This window comes from Taudactylus pleione, unplaced genomic scaffold, assembly GCF_031769625.1.
Source record: "Taudactylus pleione unplaced genomic scaffold, aTauple2 ptg000206l, whole genome shotgun sequence".
NCBI classification, from domain to species: domain Eukaryota; kingdom Metazoa; phylum Chordata; class Amphibia; order Anura; family Myobatrachidae; genus Taudactylus; species Taudactylus pleione.
Window position 1 is genome coordinate 604852 of NW_028284608.1, and position 17111 is coordinate 621962.

The following is a 17111-nucleotide window of genomic DNA, read 5'->3' on the forward strand; positions in this document are numbered from 1 at the left end:
ACAAACTGGCTCTATTTTACCTGAGTTGCCCCCCCTCCAGTGTGTACTCCGAAAGAGTGTTTAGTGCAGCCGGGAACCTTGTCAGCAAAAGGCGTAGGAGGTTGCTTCCACAAAATGTGGAGAAGATGATGTTCATAAAATGAATTATCAACTCTCCCAGGGAGACCAGCCTCCAGAACATACAGAGGGACCTGTGGTTGCGGATTCCAGCGGGGATGAATTAATACTCTGAGGATGAGGATGTACACAACACTGAAGAGGGTGAGGAATCGGAGGATGAGGAGGATGAGGACGACATCTTGCCTCCGTAGAGCCAGTTTGTGCAGGGACAGATTAATTGCCAGCTTGTTTTGTGGGGGCCCAAACGAACCAATCATTTCAGCCACAGTCATGTGGCAGACCCTGGCGCTGAAATGTTTGGTTTGTTAAAGTGTGCATGTCCTGTTTATACAACATAAGGGTGGGTGGGAGGACAATTCCATCTTGCACCTCTTTTTTTTCTTTGCATTATGTACTGTTTGGGGCCTAGTTTTTCAAACTGCCATCCTGTCTGCCACTGCAGTGTCACTCCTAGATGGGCCACGTGTTTGTGCCGCCCACTCGTGTCGCTTAGCATAGTCATCCAGCTACCTCGGTGCAACCTTTTGGACATAAAAACACTATTGTGAGGTGTGAGGTGTTCAGAATAGACTGGAAATTAGTGGAAATTAAGGTTATTGAGGTTAATAATAGCATAGGAGCAGAAAAACACACAAATTCTGTGATTTTAGCTGTTTTTATGCTTTTTAAAAAAAAATACAGATCCAAAACACAAAACCCAGAACCCAAAACACGGAAGGGTGGTTTTGGCAAAACCAATCCAGATCCAAAACATGAAGAAAGATCCAGATCCAAAACCAAAACACAAAACACGAAAAGTGGCCGGTGCACACCCCTAGTTATTAATACAGATTTGTTAGATGAGTTTGGAAAAATCTGAATCAGTCTTCATACTCACTGATTTGACGTTACACATCTGTTTCAGATTTTTCATATGTTGGAGGTCATCGTGTACCAGATTTGTCAGACATTTGGAGCAAATCTACAAATCTACGCCCATCATTGTCAATGTGGTAAGATGAATAGTGTATCTCTATTATTAAATTAATGGAAAAAAAAACTTAGCCCTCCTATGGATACCTAATTAAAACCTCTATGCAATCCTGTCTATACCTTCTAAAATCCTGCCTATACCTTCTAAAATTGTCGTTATTTAGCGTAATGAGTCAGACAGTAAATTAATGCTTTCAGACTTTGAATGTGGTTCCAAAGCACAAAAAGTTATTATTCAATATAAAAACAGATGGTTACATGCTGTGATCTAAAGACAATTAGAGCAAATAAATCATACAGATCCAAGGTACAGTTGTTATATATGCATGCGCTCTGGGCCCAGATACCGGCATCAGCATTAGAAACCTCCGTCAACAGCACAGCAAGAAGACTCAAGACTGGGGTCAGAGAGCGCACATATATACTCTTACAGGGATAGGCAATACAATAGACACGTTTGACATGATTCCATTGGTTCTTCTTAAAGGTGCTTCTGTTACAGAATAGTTCATAGGTCAATTTAAATGGACACAAACAGCCTCTAACAACCCTTTGTGTCTTTTTTCCCACTGCATGCTAATCTAAGCTGCTAACATTACAGAGTACATTTTAATGTTTTAGCTCTGTATAGTCCATAGTTTGCAGACGCATGTTGCGATCTTCTTACCGATGATACCGGAAATCTGTGGAGACACAGTGGATCAGTACAACACCAAACACGGTCTGCTTACCATGTACTAAACCTTAGATATCAAATAACCTTTATTACACAACATTAATAATTACTGCATAAACCTTGAATATTACACTTTAATGCTACGGAACCTTTTATGTAAGTGTGCAGTGTGTAAGTATTGGGGAATTGGGAAAAGATGCTAGTTAGCATTGTGCGACTATGTGTTTTGTGGCGTACACCATGGTACGTGTTTTGCAGGGATAATGATTTTATATGTTTTAATGACTGTCTGTATTTGTATGGTGAGGACCTTTAACTTCTTTCTATTGCGTGGGAATCGCACGATGCTAATTAATAGCATCGCTGTATGTACTTATAATGGCAAGTTTCACTAAAATGGCGCTTGGTGGCCAGTCGCAAAATGGCGCCTCATTGCCATTCGCAAAATGGCATCGCCCCATGTACTTTTACACCGATCCTGTCTCAGCCAATTATCCAGCTTCGACACTCCTTACACATATTAATACACAATACAAATACTATAACTTGGGACAGGGTCCCTTTAAAACAGGGCACAAGTCCTCAGACCATCGGGTATGGCCTGCCAGCTCAGCTAGTGCATTGCCGAAACTTTTAGGGCCAAAGGGGCCTGCTCAAAATAAGCAGTCTCCACAAGCCCTTTGTGGTGCCACTGTGTCAGAGCTCACCACTTATGCACAAATCTCTTGGAAAATATCAACAGCCCCATTTTCCTAATGATTTCTTCAGGGTGGCCACAAGGTTAGTATATACAATAGATTCAGGATGTGATGTGAAGTCCCCCTTTACTCAGCAGCCCATTATAGTACACCACTGGTACCCCCTCCTTTTAGTCCATTGTCAAAAGCACTGGTTTTCTGTTTGGCACCTCTGGAGCAATAATATTTTCAAACAATTGGGACCATGCAGTGATAAATAAAGCACTCAAGAGGTCCCAGCTATTTTACAACTACTGTACATGCCACAGAAATCATTGGCAGCCATACCCTTTGGCTATACATGCATTGTGCAGTTTATGGAACTGCAAGCACTAAGCAAGGGGTATTCTGGACAATGTAGTTTTGGAAGAGCTTAAGTAGAGATAAAAATAAAGATGCACAAAGGGTTAAAAACTTAAAATACATTTTCGAACTGTTTGACCACCTAAGTAAACTCATACATCTTGTTTTATGAGTTATTTATCATCATCAATTTCTTCAGGTGATTGGTTGCTTCTCCGTTCTCTAAATTTATTTGTAGTGCTTACATTATCCAGACCCAATTTTGTTCAATGGAAACATGGAGCATTGTAAAAATATACAGTATCTGTGTAAAAACACGGATACGCTGCATAAACATTTTAAAACGCATCAAAGTGCTCCAATAATATGAAGTATAAAAAAGTTACTAAGTTGAAATATTATGGGTTTTTTTATTTCTATACCAGCCCTTATATGATATTAAACATTAAACTGTTTCCATCCTGAATTTTAGAACAACCTGCATTTCTGTGTTATACCGATACATTTTCTTTTCAGCTGCTTGCATAGTTTTATGGTGATCTTCCAGCATCAAAGTGATCAACAGTCTCTGGCATCTTAAAGGAATAAAAAGAAAACTCAGGGTATGAGCTGTTCCTTTGACCCTTGTGGGTTGTTAAAAAGATACTGAATTATTCATAAGTGTGAAAGAGTGTCTCCAGAAATGGAGAATTACACTCTCATCACTAGGCTTTTGAGAATCAAGATATAAATCCAAGTCCATCTCCTTTTCCTGAAGGCTCCAAACGGAGATATTTGTGACGATCTTCACTCTAATCGAAGAATCAATTACGTTGGTTAATCCATCTAGTTGATGTGTGGGATATGCACAAGATGAAGGAGCCTGTCAACTTCTCAAATCAAACGTACTATAGTGTTACCTATGAGCAAAAGCAGAGGAACAGGCAATTTTATTTAAAAAAATAAAATAGCTTCCAAAAGTTATTATTTATAATTGTCTGTATATATATTTTTTTCTTACTGTATAGTTAAGGTTTGAGCCTCTCATTATAATTCTCTAGGGTAGGGGTGTCAACCATATGGTCCTCCAGATGCAGTGGAACTACACATCCCAGCATGTGCACTGCCACAGTTTTGCTAATGGGGCATGCTAAAACCGTGGCAGGGCATGCTGGGATATGTAGTCTCACAGCGGCTGGAGGGCTCCAAGTTTGACACCCCTGCACTAGGGGCTAATACATTTTCAAACTTGTAACTGATCTTAGGAAAGTGACTTGCAGAGATAGTTGCAATATGAGTTTTGAGTATTTTAAAAGCTTAGTGGTTTTTATTATGTAAAAGTATGTATTTTTTTTAGCCATTCCCAGATTACTTCCAACATCTTTTTGTAACAAATTCTATAAAGTCTTAACTAATTTTGTTTGGAAAGGTAGTAAGCCTAAAATTGATGAGTTATTTAGTTACTTAAGTGTGAGGGAGGAGTGGCATTTCTGATCTAGAGAAATATCAATATTAGATTAAAATTGGTAATTCTGTTAGATCAAGAAAGGGATTGGTTTGAGGATACTTCCCTCAAACCCTGGGTAGCTATAGAGAGATCAGTCGCAAACCCATTTTCTTTACCTGACTTACTGTAGCTCCCTGGCAAATTAAAGCCTTTGGGGTCTGGTACCTCCAAGGTTTTTCATACAACAGTTGTGGCCTGGCATAAAATGGTTACCCTGATGGATGAGTTGTCACTTCCTGCACCATTTTTATCACTGGCAGGGCTTGCTCACCTGATCCCAAATTTACAGCTTGATACATGGGTTGGAAGCGGTCTTCTTGCAGTGAGTGATATTCTATTTGAAGATGGGTTAGCCTCGTTTACATACCTACAACAATATCATAGTATCCCAAAAAGGGACTTTTATAAGTACCTGCAATTGAGACATTGGCTTCAAAATAGCTTTCTTGCCCCTTTGCAAAAAACACCTTTTCCAACATATATTTTGTCTCAATTTCAGTCTTCTAATCATAAAGTTGGCATCTCCTGGTGGTATCAATTACTAGTAATGGAAGCTAAGAAGGGGAAGCTGGCATGTCAAACCAAATGGGAGATGGATTTGTCTATGACACTGACGATTGAAGACTGAGGAGGTATATTCCGTTCATATTTTCTGATGCATAAATCACTCAAATGTTTTTTAAGCAGTTACTCAGAGCTTATTTCACTCCAGATAAGCAACATAAAATTTGTCCATCATCTTCCAAATTTTTCTGGGGAATCTGTGGTTTTGTTGGTAACATCTTCCTTGTTTTTTGGGGATGTCCACTCCTTCGCCCTCTTTGGGAGGAAGTGTTTGCTATTATTAACAAAGTGACAGGTGTTCGAGTAGCCTTGAACCCTCTTACTGCTCTATTTCACTTTTACCCTGGTGTCTTATCTTGTGGAGATAGTTATGAGACATATTATAAATGCCACTACGGCTTCCATTACTCAGGTATGGAAGATCACTTTTCTACCCTCCTTATTGGTTATTGAGAATAAAATCCAAAAGCACTGTGCGTTTGAAACTGCCTATTGTAAATACTCTTCCTCTGCTTCTTCTCCATTAATGCTTTGATTTAGATGGAATGAGTATATGGAGGAATAGGGTCGATCCTCTTTGAATAGGAATGCTATAGACATGACTACCTTACTGTCTTCTAGCCCTTGAGGTTTGCAGATACTTTATTTGATTATACTGCATTATGTTTTTTAAAGTTCACTATGTTTTCAGAATGTGTTCCCATTTGTGAACCCCATTATATTGACCCCCCCACCTTTTTTTTCTTTTCTGTACCCCCTACTCTCTAAAATTCAATAAATATTATTGTGAAAAAAGTGCAGTGGTTTTTGTAAATAGGTTAATGACAAACACTTCTCTGGGTCCCAATGCAGCCACTCTGTTTACTATGCAATTACAGAGGGAGGAAATCTAGCAAACTTCCTATAGAGGACAAGTCAAGCAGTTGGCCATAACAACCAATCAGATTGTAGCTATAATTTCTAAAGTACATTCTAGAAAATGATAGTTCAAAATTGATTGGTTTCTATGGGTAACTTCTTCACCTCTCCCCAGAGTCTGTTGCTTTCTTTTTGGCGAGAAGCTTTAAATTCTCATCTTAGGGTATTACAGTAAGAATTGTTTGGCCATGGTTAGTACAGTAACACTCCATGCCCTTGGAGTTTCTGGTTCCACATAGTGTGGTGTGGTGTGTGGATGGGGTAATATAGGCCTTATCCATAATAGTTAAAAAATCTTCATAGCCATTTCTTGATCTGGCATAGTGTATAGTAGGGTAAACTGTGTCCTTGTCCCAGATTATCATAGGCCCCACGGTAGCGCCCTGTCACAGTTTATAGTATGCACCACGACTCTCTCCCGGTTTATACATAAACCCGCATGGCCCGGTCTGTTCAGTTCCCTATTGTTAAGTTTAGTGCAATGCTGGGTGTGTCTAACCAAGCAGCATTTGGCACTAAAGCTATACTTGCCTACTCTCCCAGAAGTTGTGGGAGGGTACAAAATATTCAGGGAGCCCACCACACTCCCGGAACAGTTTCCTGGTCTCCCGCATCCCACCCACTTCTTAATAAAGTGGGCAGGAAGGGGAGATAATGGGCGTGAATCGCATATGGGGGGCAGGGATAAATTACATGAACATTTTTTATTTAGCCCCTCCTTGCGCTCCTGCAATTCGTGGCAGTTTGCAATGGTGGGGGTGTGGCCTAATGGTATAGTAACCTGGCCCCGCCCCACAAAGTGGCCTGCTCTGTCTGCTCTCTGGGCAACTCCCAGGCATAGGAATGGCCATCGATGGGGTGTACATCGATGGTTACCATCAATGGGCCCATTGGTGATTACCATTGATGGCACAAATACCATCTATTGTGAACCATCAATAGTTTGCACCCCGTCGATGGATACCTCCACTGCGGGTACGGTGGCCATGGGCCAATCAAAAATGAGGGCTGGGCTTAGCGGCTGCTGGGGAGCAGGGCTAAGCTCTGTCCTGCCACGAAAAAACCCCATCATCTCCCATTCATCCACCGATGGCAAAGCTAGTCAACATTGGCCAAGGAACCCTAAATGTTTTGAAAACATTAATGGTTGATGGCCATCCCTACCCGGGGAGCAGATATTAAATGTGGGTAAGTATGCAAAAGCCCATGTGAGTTGGGTGCAGCGGAGATGGGCACCATAAGTCTCTGGGTCTCATAGCAAGTGAATCCACTGCACTCATTATAGTTAAGCCCCTTCTGTTATGTCCTGTAGTGCCCCAGTAATTTGTTCTAATTGTGAATCCATTCTCTCCCTCCACAGGTTGTGTGCAAAATGTACACATACTCACAATTGTCCAGAATATAAGTATATTTTACAAGATATTTTACTAATGTAAAAGTACATTCCAGGAAACATTGAAAATGCATTATTGTGACTAACATAAAGGGGAATATGCCTATTAATGTACATTATGGAATGAGGAGACCATGGAAAATATTGTAGATTTTAAAATGTAAACAATAGAGATGATCTACTATACAGATGTTATTGAATAGCGAATATTGTCTGACCATTTATTAAATATTTATTAAATATTTTATGTGTGATCCTCCAAAATATTATATTTAGTAAGTTGAGCTGACCAAATTTTGTATACTAGATGGATCAGGTGAGTTCAATCAATGTTTTTGGCTTCAAAAGTAAGTGTTGGCAGAAATGTCAAACATTATGTTCTTAGAATAAAAATGTTCCCTCCTTTGTCCCAAGGGACAGCGACAATAATTACTTATCGCCAGAGAGGAAGCCTAAATATTCCTCCTAAACATTGGATCTTGTGCAATACAGAGTGGAACTTTCAAACAAGAGGAGGCACACTCATAAAGCGATAGTGTATGGAGGATATATGATTTACTTTTATTAGAATTGGATGCAGCGGACAGAAAGGATGTCAGGTTTGACTGAGGATTTCACGGGTTCTAATCTTTGCTATAATTTTTCCTGCTGTTGTAAATCAGACTGTGACGTGTAAAGAACGGAGAAGCAGCAAATCTTAAATATTGTAGTCCTTTACTCCGCCAGTTCCTAGAAGTAATTTTGTACAGTCACTGCAGGACAGCGCATCTGTCTCTTCCTTCTAGGCCTCAATTTTGTGGAAGTGCAGGGCAGGGAAAAGACCTTCTCTTTATCCTTATATTCAAATAGCCACCAGAACGCTCCTCAAAGAGTGATCAGGAGGAAGCACCTAGTGGACATCTTCAGCAAAGAGAGGAAGATACAAGATACTAAGAGGCAAGATGAGTGTGGAGTCAATGAGGTATCTGTAATGGGTTTACAACATGCAGTGCACACATGCCCCTGAGTCAAGGGAGCCCCTCACTGAGAACGGTATGCAGTCGGGAAGCCGGCGGACCTAATCCCGACAGCCGGCTTCCCGACTGCTTAATCCAGGCAAGGGTTAAATGACAGGCATCTAAATGTAGACTCCTGTCATTTTAATTATGTCGTGAGAACAGCGCCCCGCATCAAAATCGAAGGGACGCCGGGTGCAGATAGCCGCGGGGGAGGGGAGGGTTAGGTTTAGGGTTCCCAGGGCGGACTTAAGGTTAGGCACCCCCCCCTGGGAGGTTAGGGTTAGGCTAGGGGAAGGGGGAGTTAGGGTTAGGCACCCCCGGGGGGGACTTAGGGTTAGGCACCCCCCGGGGGACTTAGGTTTAGGCAGCGGGGAAGGGGGGGTTAGGTTTAAGCATTTAGAGGGGGGATTAGGGTTAGGCACTGGGGGGGAAGGTTAGGGTTAGGCACTCCTAAGGGAGGGTTAGGGTTAGGGAGTAGAATTAGGATAGACAATACTAACCTTGGATAATCGGGATTTCCTCCTCTGACGGGATGATGCTGTCGGGATTCCAACCGCCGTCCATGGGTCCGGCGGTAAATCATATATATTCCCTGAGAACAGACCCCACAGATAGTTTTCAGCACCCCCCTCTCCTCTACATATTTCTGGCGGTGCCATCTTTTGTGTCATACATTCAGAAAGCTAGCACCATCACAGGTGACCGACTTCTATGCCTGCAGGGTCCAGTGGGCAGCACTGACAACCCTACCCCTCTACGTGCAGTACCCCCCCGCCACACACATACACCTTTTGCCATCAGTGTAATCTTCTGTGTGGCATTTCGGAAAGATGGCAAAATGTGTGTGGTGGAGGGGGTGGGGGGCTATAAGAGGGGGGGCAGCTGTGCAGTGTGATTACTTTTACACTGCATATTGCAATATGAATATACTAAATTGTAGTGAACCTATTAAATGAAAATGTATTTAAATAAAAAAGGCTGATATTATACTGTACCTACTGTATATTTTGCATGAGCTATTACAGCAAAAGTATAGTATGTTATATATACAGATTGTAGTTTGAATGTATGTGTTTGTGACATATAACACACTCTATCTATATTGTGAACAATGCCCATACCTTTATTTAATAAATGGAGCATGGCATAATTAAGTGCTAGGCCCTCAATCGTGTCATTTGTAAAAACAATCAAACTATCAGCTTTTATGTCATAATAAATCATACCATGGCATGCAGAGAAAGTATTTAGTATTGTCTTCCTTTACTCTATCAGTCCCTAAAAGTAATTATCTATGTTATATATATAGTGAAAAGCATTGCTAGTGAGATAGCTGTCAGCTGTCTTCTGGGATAGACATTGGCACCATTAAATGGACAATCAATAGCAGAGATGGACATCTTGCCTGAAGCAAGCTTTACTAAAACAAAAATATTGTAACAAAAAGTTGTCATACGTCTGTCTGACTGTACAGGCAAAATTTACAAAGAGTGGGTATGCTGTGGATTGATGGCAGGTACTAAAGCTAAAATACAGCATTTACTAAAGGTTAATTTGACCTACTAAGACTAGAACCCACCATCGATGCTTTCTAAACCCTTATCCTGCTGCAATCCCATTATGATCCCTCCACAATCCCATGATGGTTTCCAAGCTTGCACAAATCTCTGAAATTTTCGCAGGTTTTTATAGTGTAAAAAAATAGATTAAAAAAGTGTAAAATTAATATAAAAAATTAGCATGGGGATCCCCTTCAATTTCTTAACAACCCCTGGGACTATAAGCATAGTCTGGTAATGAAGAATAGGAGGGGGGGAGGGAATGGCATGAGGTTCCCCTTATTTTTCACTATCAGCACAAGGTTGAACAAGTCAGGGCTGGTGACACTATAGCAGGGGGACACTTGGCTTGGGATTCCCTTACCATGATGGCAACCACCCCTAGACTGGTTATCCCAGTGATGGTTGTCCTAAGGGAGGAGCTGTCTACCCTCAAAACTGGACCCCCTCCCTAAAGACAAACCAGCCCTGGGCCCAGCAATGCTTCTGGGAGAACCACAAGTGCCAGTGTTCTCAGGCATCAAGGGCCTGCTGGAATCAGAAGTCCACCTGTAAAAAATATTTTAAAGACACACACTGAATGTTGTACATTTTTATTAAATATCCACCCATCCACACACCTCATTCACCAAGTTATTACTCAAAAATCCTTGCAATGGGTCCTTTTTGGTCCATATAGCATCCATGATCTTAGGAGAACAACAAACCGACAAGACTGCTCACCTCAGGACCCCCAATGCAACTAAGAGGTCAATTGACAACATTACCCATAGGTATGAATGAGGCCGCATGGATTGGTCATATCACGACAGTTCCCATGCTCACCAAAACGGTGATGAGCAGAGCTATCTGCATTGATCACCCTTATTTACATTACACACAGTACCAAACCAAAAGACCCATGGTACGACATGAGAGCTGGCAGCTGGCATTATTCATTGACCTTGTTCTGGTTTAGTTTACGGATTGCTGGTGATATGAAACTTGGGAGTGTGATAAATTGTTAAGGGAGCCTGTGCAAAGGTTTGCTCATATATATGTGATTAAAATACTGCAAGTGGCTTTTATGAGGGTTGTAAATTACACAAAAAGCGCTTCCCTATGTTGTCCACTGATCCTGAAGTCATGATTATACTTTCCTACGCCCACTTCACTTGGGAAGGTGGCCAATGAAGTAATTTGCATTGAATTGCGTCATTGTGGCTTCTCCCCCTCTTCACAATGCCGATCATCTCTGCATTGCAGGGCCGCAACTAAGGTAGTGCGACCTGTGCCATGGCACAAGGCACCGCAGGGCAGGGTGCGCTTTTCGGGTCTGTCAATTTTCTGTTTAAATCTCATTCTCACTTGTAGCTTCCTCTTCTTTTATCCCCAGCAGCTTCTGGCCTCCCTAAGACCCTGGCCCTTCCCCATGAGGCCATGGCCCTTTTTTGGGTGCATGTCTTATGTCCCTATTCGAGAAATGATGGGGGGCGCCAATACTCTTTCTGGCACAGGGCACCAAAAAGTCTAGTTATGGCTCTGCTGCATTGTATAGCAGGGAGCAGGGCTAATAGGAAGCAATCACGTCACCACGTCACCAGACCTGCCCACTTTCACTGTGCCCCGTCCCCGCAACATAGACCTGGCTGCTGGGGGGCTGCCAAAAGGCCAGCAAGTATATCCTAGACCTTTGCAAATGTTTTGTTGTCCACATTGGATAATAGAAGGGCAGTCAACAAAGGAACATTAGCATATTTCAATCTGTGCTTTTTTTTCTGTACCTTCAATAAAAAAAGTATCCTAATTATCATCCCATTAATGTATTTTCCTATACAAAAAAACAGTTAAGCATTCAATTTGCATATGTTAAAAATATTGTCTCTGTTTGAGCAATGTAATTGAAATTACAGTTCATGGTGTTTGGCTTTGAAAGATTTACAGCCTTTGGCTGGCTCTTTGGTACAGTAAGTAACTTTACTGGGAGAATCTTGAAATGAAATATATCATCTGTCTCACTAGATTCATACATTATTTAGCCTGATTAGATCAAAAAAGCAACCCTAACACTTATTGAGAATGCCTGTGAAATATATGTGTGTGCAAAATCCTTTTTCATATATAGGTAAAGCACAGTCATCAATTTTTAATCTTATTTCAGCATTAACAGCACATTCCAATAACTGGGGAAATGTGCTATTACAGCCGTACAGCATGTGTACAGTAATTTGGGATTTTCTCCTGGACACCTGTCATTCAAGAATTTCTCCTGATAGGCAGGTCTACTCTAGATCCATCCATTCCATTAACAAAAGTAATAAGTAGATGGATGCTTAAATTAGTGAGGTTCTGGGTAAGGCAAAACTATCACTGTTGTTAACCATTAACTGGCTAATATTTTTTTATTATCAAATTATGTACAGTAAATAATAGATAATTAAACATGGTTTGGTCACTTTGGTGTAATATTTTGTCAAATATGCTGATTTGTTAATAAAATGATACTGAATAAAGTTAATATCTAATTTTTATGCAATTTGCTGTATAAAATAAAACTACCTTTTTGGAGACATTTTTGGAAAAAAATAATTTTTTTCACCTTAAAAAAACCCTCTTATTGTGTGTGTATAATTTACAGTATATGTACATATTATGAACATACAGTATTTGTCAAATATAGGCCCTGATTCAGAGCCAGACGCTCTGACCAGAGCGCTCACTCTGAATCAGGGCCCACACCCATTAAAATGGAGCGTCCTCCTGGACGCTCGTATAGCTGTGGGTCACCACCCACAGCATATACGAGCGTCCAACAAGATGGTCGCGATGGTCTTGACCATCGCGACCATCGGACTTGCGAGTGAAACCCTGTGGCCGAGTTTCCCAGCCACAAGCCCTGGAGTGATTTTGGCTCTATCAGAGCCAAAATCACTCCCACTGACATCACTAGTGATGTCAGTGGGGCCGGCTTCAGACGGTAGGCGTTCCCATAGGAACGCTTCCGTCTGGCAGGCACGCCCCCGGAACGCCCACCAAAGGGGGCGTGCTGTCAATCAACATCGACAGCACGCCCCCTTTGGTTCGAGACCCGGAGCGATGGAAAGTCCTTCGCTCGCCGGGTCTCGCGCATGCGCACGACGGAGCTCCCTCCGTCATGCGCATGCGCAGTGGGGACCATCGACCCACTTGCGAGTGTACTGCCGCTCGCGAGTGGGTCTGAATGACCCCCATAGTGTGTTGGTAATATCAGTGGTGTATCTATAATGGGTGCAGTGTGTGCAGGGCACATGGGCCCCTGGGTCCAGGGGGGCCCCACACCGCACACACTGCCCCCATATTTTTTTAAACTCACCTGTCCGTGGTCCCGCGTCGGGTGTCACTGCTGCTCAGAACACTGGAAAATGGCCGCCGCAGCCATTTTGCCGGCGTTCTGCGCATGTGCAGTAGACTACTAATGCTTCATTGGCTGACCAGCCACGTCAGTCGGCTGCCAGCCACCGGGGAGAGAGGAGGGGGCCCCGCACAGGGAGTGCACACGGGCCCCCTCCTCTCTTAAGACGCCCCTGGGTAATATATTCTATTTTCTATTAGGCTTTTACTTTAAGGCTATTAGTTCTTGATTAATGAAAACATTCTGTATGGTAATATAGTTTATTAAACTGCCATCCTGTCTGTCACTGTTGTGCCACTATGTTTTATAGATGTGCTATATTCTTTTAAACTGCCATGTGTTTGTGTCGCAGCTTAGTTTAGCCAGTCAGCTCACTGCAGCCTTTGGACAATATTGGTGAAAACAATATTGTGAGCTGCGAGGTGGTCAACATAGATTAAAAATTACTGTAACTTAATGTTACTGAGATTAATAATACAACAGGAACAAATCAGGTCCAACTTATATGATTCTACCTGTTCTTATCAATTTTTAAAGAAATCAAAACAACTGAGGGTAATTTTGTCAAAACCAAAACACAGGTCTCTCCGCTCATCTCTGCATTTTTTAGTGTTTATTTTCCCTATGTACAGTGCCTTTAAAATCACTTTGTATTAATTACATTGGTATTGAGTTATGTTTTCATCAGTCAGACTAGTAAATGCCATTCAGGTGTCACATGTATTACTATTACATAATGTTAATAGAGTAATATGCGGTTTTGACAGCCCACAATGACTCCACTGGATAATTAAAAATAATAATAAATAATAGTTACAGAGAGAAAAGAGGGTCTTGCTCATGATGCTGTTGCTTAACGTCTAGAGAGAGAGATCATTTTTTTCTTGAGTATTTAATTTATTAACCATGGTACCCTGGTGTCATAGTTGCTTCTGAATATTGGTCTGAGCATCCCTAGGTGTGGGGACCAAAACATCCAGCCCCCCACTTGTCGGTAGCTTTGACCACAGTATATGTATTTTAATCGTTGGATGTATTATCCAGCAGTTTGGAGGCTTAAAATACTATTTTAAGTCTTCAAACTGCTGGATAATAAATCAACCGATTTGGAGATTAAAATCGCTAACGATATTCAGCGATTTCCATCAGATTTCAAATATCCAATTAACTTGCACTGTATTAAATTCCCCCCCGAAGCTCCAGCATGTCCTGCTAGCCACACACAGCTGAGATTTCTATTCCCCCCCCCCCAGATGGAGATTCACAGGATTCCTACCTTTGCCCTACACAATGTAATGTTATGAGAGCGTCTATTTATTAAAACAGTAGTTATCACGGAAAATACCTTTTTTTTTTTTTTGCAAAATTACTTTACACCTGCAGTTTAAAGTATCTCAGAAGTAGCTGAGAGGTCTATGCACTAAGCCTTGGAGAGAGATACAGTGGAAAGAGATAAAGTACCAGCCAATCAGCTCCTAACTGTCATTTTACAAGCTGTGTTTGAAAAATGACTGGAGCTGATTGGGTGGTACTTCAATGACATCCACTTTATCTCTCTCCTAGGCTTAGTACATAGACCCTTTAGCTTTACACAGCTGTGCCATTAATACTGGTCCAGACCGGTTATACTGTAGAGCAGACGTTTCCTCATTCATCATTCCTTTTTGCATCTTAGTGTATGTCAGAGACACATGGTGTCATTTAGATGCTCCACCACAATTAGTGGTTCCCTGAATTTCATACCTATATCTTAATTTAGAGTTTGTGTCGCATCGCAGCTGCATCCAAAGTCACTTACAGCGTACTGGGTGATTAGGAATTGTATTTTTATAGCAATTGAGTTAGTATAAAGGTCGCAGACTAAGTACAACGTTGTATGGCGGGATGGATGGCACAGCTCACTCGTATCAGTCCCCGGTCTTTTGCCTTTACACCAGGTTAAGCATCCTAGTCGAGTACAGCTGCTGCATGCAAAGCCCTTGGCAGTGATCAAGGTACTTGTGCATTGTTTTTATTTAGCAAACATGGTGTTAATTAGACACACATTAGGTTCAAAACTGTGGTGGGATGCACACTGGGGCTTAGATGTATAATTGGTGGCATGCCAAATGAGGATATTTGGTGCAATTTGAGAATAGGTTAGTGGGGACATATCTGTAACCAGGGTTAGACTGGCCCACAGGGGTACAGGGGAAATTCCTGGTGGGCCCACCACTTCCTCTGGTAAGGTTCTAGACTGTGCACTTGATTATAAATTTGTTATTCTATTAGAGTGTCAGTTACCTGGAGGACCAGGACCATAAATGTACATGGGTGCTTAGTTTACGTCTATAGGAACTGCACTAAGATTCACCCTCCTACAAATCAAACTGGGTGGTCACAGCACACCCCTGTCTCCTCCTCTTGTTGGTTATGGGCTTTAACATAAGAAATACAGTTCCTGCCAGTGATTGGAATGGCAATATAGCTCTGCATTCATTCACTAACCTACAATTGAGTCATCACTGTAATAAGAATTTAGATACTGTAGTTGAATGTATTTTACAATGGCATGTATTTCACCTTTACTTGTCCTAATGCAGTTCTCATTGAGTTTTAGACTCTGGCCGGTCAGTACAGTAGTTCCCTATCACGTGTACAGTGCATTAATGCATTGTATATCGACATGATCACCTTCATGTGCTTAGTTATACTTATTTTGCATTACACTGCATTCCCATGACATGGTATATTCCCTAAAGTGGATTGTTATCAATCTGGTACAGTATCATGCAGTATTTACTGTATACTGTATATATTTATAAAGGGGCCTTGACCATGCACTCTCTAATGATTAGCTAAGTCTCTGTGGTAGCTGCTCTCCCCCTTTCCTGGAGGCTAACCCCTTAAACATGGGCCCCTACAACTGGTTTACCCCGGCATGCCCCAGTTTGACACTATCTGTAACTTACGGCTTCACCAAGCCCGTCCCAATCATTGTGAGCTTGCATTCAGGTCTGTTCTTGTGCCAGAGAAGCAATAGTGCATATTTGGGCATTCAGTTCCCAGTTCCATTATTATTAAAGACTAAAAATATAACGGGATGGGTATGAAATCCCATCTGTCGGGATGCCACTGGTCAGAATACCGACTTTACTGTTACTTTACATTATCTAGTTATAATGAAGACATTGGTTATATTTCTACTTAAACAGACATCTTCCAGACAGAGTGATCCGCATGAATAGTGAATACCGGCTGATGACGCTGTCCAGTGAGGATTAAACTATTTAGAGGTTCCCTGTTGCAGAGGAAACACCATATCGGTAAGAAAAAAGACTTCCAGACTGACTGGCCTATACCTAGTGCAGAGGGATGGGGGTCCCCAAAAAGAGTGTATCATTCACCAAGATTTCTGTTGCCAACCCTGCTCCCCTCAGTGGCTTGCAAAAGCCCCTCCAGGCCCTAAGAGGAGGGAATATCCCACCCTCCTCCACAGACCCCGCCCCCTCAACAGACACGCCCCCTCCACAGACCCGCCCCCATAAGGGCTGCTTCCAGAAATTTCCCGGGCTGGTTTTGCATCCCAATCCACCCCTGTCGACAGCGGCATCCCGACAGCCAGAATCCCGACACCCATAGGAACGCATGGTAAGTATTTTCCCATCCCCTACCCTAACTCCTTCACTAACCCTAACTCTCCCTTCCCTAGTGCCTAAGCCTAATGTTCCCCTTCCGCACCCTAAACCTAATACCCCCTCCCCAGTGCCTAAACCTAACCTCCCTCCATTGTGCCTAAACCTAACCTTCCCCTCCCCACACCCTAATCCTAACACTTTCTCTCCAGTGCCTAACCCTAACCCTCCCCCTAATGCCTAACCCTAACCCTAACTCTCCCTTCCCTAGTGCCTAAGCCTAACGTCCCCGTTCCCGCACCCTAAATTTAACACCCTCTCCCCAGTGCCTAAACCTAACCTCCCCCCATTGTGCCTAAACCTAACCTCCCCCTCCCCGCACCCTAATCCTAACACTTTCT